The 3,271-nt window shown below is 47.6% G+C and overlaps 1 non-coding gene across 1 annotated transcript; it reads left to right on the top strand.

Moving 5' to 3' along the window:
* The first annotated feature begins 752 nt into the window (after window positions 1-752).
* TRNAI-AAU (transfer RNA isoleucine (anticodon AAU)) lies at window positions 753-826 on the top strand. Its single transcript has one exon. It is a non-coding gene; the product is annotated as a tRNA-Ile (tRNA).
* Window positions 827-3,271: the final 2,445 nt, after the last annotated feature.

Here is a 3,271-nt window from a genome sequence, read left to right as displayed (position 1 = left end):
CGCCTGCAGAGGGCCCTTGGGGCGGCGGCGGGCGGGCTGTGACAGTATCCCGCTCCTCGTTAATATAGTGGGGAGTATTCTCGCCTGTCACGCGGGAGACCAGGGTTCGATTCCCCGACGGGGAGGGGCGCCGCCATTTTGGCGTGGTGGGAGGCAAAACAGCGGGGGTGGTGCAGTGCCCCAGCGTCAACAGGTCCTGACAGACGTGGTCTCGTCCTCCTGTCCTGCGTACAGCTGTACAAAAACTCCTTTACGTTTACAGAACGCTCCTTGCAGAAAAAGGAGATGAGGGAGGGAGAGACAGAGAAAACTTAAAATCTTTAACGATTTTCATTTCATCGCCCCTATGTCTCTTTTTAGCTTGGACAGTTAAAGCAGAATATATTATGATCAACAGTTTCATGAATTGTACTGAAAGCAGGTTCAAGGAAAAGACAGGTTTAGATTTAATTGGTAGCTAGAGTCTTCTCGGTCTCCCATTCCTATTATTTGAATGCTTGTTCGTCGTTCACAGGCCTGCTTTGATGTGTTTCTGAGAGGCTGAGCTGTGATTCCCTTAACATCTGTGCTATCCTATAAAAGGTCCTAAAGACGTATCCAACATGTTATTTTAAAAATAACAGAAAAAGGACATTTAAAGGCTGAGGGTGGGGCAGGCGGCCTTCGGCGCCGGCGGGGGTGACGCCCTCGGCGGGTTCTTTCCCGCGGCAGTAGGCTGAGGTGTGTGTGTGGAGAAAATGTATGGTGGAGCTGGCCGGTTAGCTCAGTTGGTTAGAGCGTGGTGCTAATAACGCCAAAGTCGCGGGTTCGATCCCCGTACGGGCCAAGCGGTTTTTGATCTCCCTAAGAGAAGGAAATAAATGACTGTTACCATTTTTTCCCCCCTCTCCCTTGAGGAGAAACTATAACACAGGAATATAAACTAGCCAAAGGGAAGGATTGCCTTGCTGCTGTTCTCTGTATTAGCTCTTTCTTTATAAAAAGAAAAAACGTAAATCAGTAGAGTAAGGGAGGAGGGATATGAGAACTGTTGTTACTCTGCTAATTCAGCTGCCCACTAGCAGGAAGAGGAAAAACCCACTTTAAGCTCCCTGGCTGAATATGGAGAGTCTCTCTCGGGAGAGTGGGAAGCAGCTGTAAGTGGCCTGGTTTCCACAAAGGAGTGGGTACTCAGTAGCAGCAGAGAGGGGAGGAAGGCAGCCTGTTTTTGTGGTCAGGAAGAACAGATTTTGGACTGCAGAGAGTGCCACCGACTAGATTTGAGGACGAATTTAAGTGCAAAACTGCAAAGGATGGGCCTGCGTTGCTTTGCTCTTCTTACCCACCACCACCCTTGGGTCTAGCCAACACAAACTCTCCCTCCCATCTTGCAGAGATATGTACTCACTGCAATCCTTCCCCTTGTGAGCAATCACAGAAGCACTGCTCACCGAGCCCTGCTGTGGGCTCCTCTTCGTTTCAGGGGGAGTGAAATACATGAGACGATGAGCAGAGGGCAGCAGGGCATAAGCTAGCTACAGTGAATCTTTCTCGGGCATGGAAATCCACGCAAAAGCTAACCACAGAGACCCGCTAGGAACCGTTTGCTGGTATGTGCTGTAAGGCAGCTACTGCCCTGCTCCTCGTTAGGATAGGGGTGCGTATCCCCGCCTGCCGCGCGCGGGACCGGCGTTCGCTTCCCCGGCGGGGAGGCGATGTTACCTTTTCCTGCTCCCGGATTGGCCCTGCCCTCAGAGCCGTTAGGATTCCTGAGCAGCGGCCGCGGGCGAAGGCAAGTGCGGCAGGCGGGCCCGACGGAAGCACTGAGCGCTGTAAAGGGTTGAAGAGGAGCTGCCGCCAGGTGAGCACCCACGCACGGCCTCCTGCCTGCTCCCCGGGCCCCCTCCCTGGGGAGCAGCCGCTATGGCTGAGCACGCATGACAAAGCTTTGTGCCCGGCCTGCCCTCTCGCTCTCATTTACCCACCCTTTCCTTCTACTTTGCTTTCCTTCCATATTCGAGGCTGTGCCACGTGGAGGAAACTGGAGAGCCAGGCACCACTGGGACTGCAACCCAGCATCTCCTGCTTACTGGGCAGGTGCTTTGATTGGCTAAGCCATGCCCCAAGGCACATCCTAAAACCATGTAACAGGAGTTCACTATCAGTCTCATCAGCCTTCATAATTGCTCTCTAATATTTCTCAAATGCTTGCTTAAAAAGTAACTTTTCCCTTATTGGCATGATTTCACATATTCTGTAACAGCCCACAAAGTTGCTGACACCAACAGAAAGGAATTATACCAACAGAAAAATGCAGACTACCAACAGATAGGGGTTCACTGATTCTGGGAGTTAGCGCTATAAATTTTAAAAGTTACTACTAGTAAAGACCATTGGAAGAAAACAGATTCTTTTGTCTTCGTATCAAAAAAGGAGAAAGTGGGGCTTTCCACTGAAAGTGTGTGGTGCAGAGTCTATTTTATTTGACTAGTCTTGCTTTTATTTCTATTCTGGTAGAAATGAAACTCTACTCTGGTCTTGCTTTTATTTCTACTGATTTATACAGTGTGGAATATCTCCAACCTCAGTTTAAAACCAACTCACAGAAGAAGTTTTGGGGTGGAGTTTTTGTTTTGTGAAGCCACATGCATATTGGCTCAGCTTAATCTCACTGGCATCACATGCCACTGTCTCAGGAGATCCTCAGCTCCACAAGAAGACAAGTGTTGAAACCCATTCTACTCCTGTAATGTATTTGACCAAAACTTGAATCAGCCCCAAAAATCTCAAGCAACCAGCCTACCATATGAATGTTAGAAACTAGAAAAAAATAGAATTCTAAGTCTTTAGAATTTCCTTTTACCATTTTCAGACTCTTCTTTCTTACAAGCAGAGTATCCAGTTTTAACTAGCTTCAAAAATTCTCAAGAGCCAGTGATTACTTGCACAGAAATGCTTCATGTATCCTCTAGCATGCAGTATTGCTGCTGCAAATATTTATGGTATCAAACTTTATTTCTGCATTTGCTCTTTATGAGAAGCCAGCACCACAATGATTTCCAGCTTTTGCTGTTTTATTCACAGTATAATCAAATTATGAATATTCTAGCAAAGAAAAGAAAGCAACAGACATACTAACACTAGAACAAAGATGGACCTTTTATTCCTTATAATCGGGGCTTTTAAGTGGGAGGCCCAAATTGGCCTAATGTCCAAGGAATGAACACACAGTCCACTGAAAGACTTTCTGTGCAAACAAGTTGCAGCAGCATAAATTAGCTGCACCCTTTTA

Source organism: Apteryx mantelli, chromosome 1 (genome assembly GCF_036417845.1).
Source record: "Apteryx mantelli isolate bAptMan1 chromosome 1, bAptMan1.hap1, whole genome shotgun sequence".
NCBI classification, from domain to species: Eukaryota; Metazoa; Chordata; class Aves; order Apterygiformes; family Apterygidae; genus Apteryx; species Apteryx mantelli.
The sequence above is the reverse complement of the archived record's forward strand: the minus strand, read 5'-3'. Positions and strand labels throughout refer to the sequence as shown.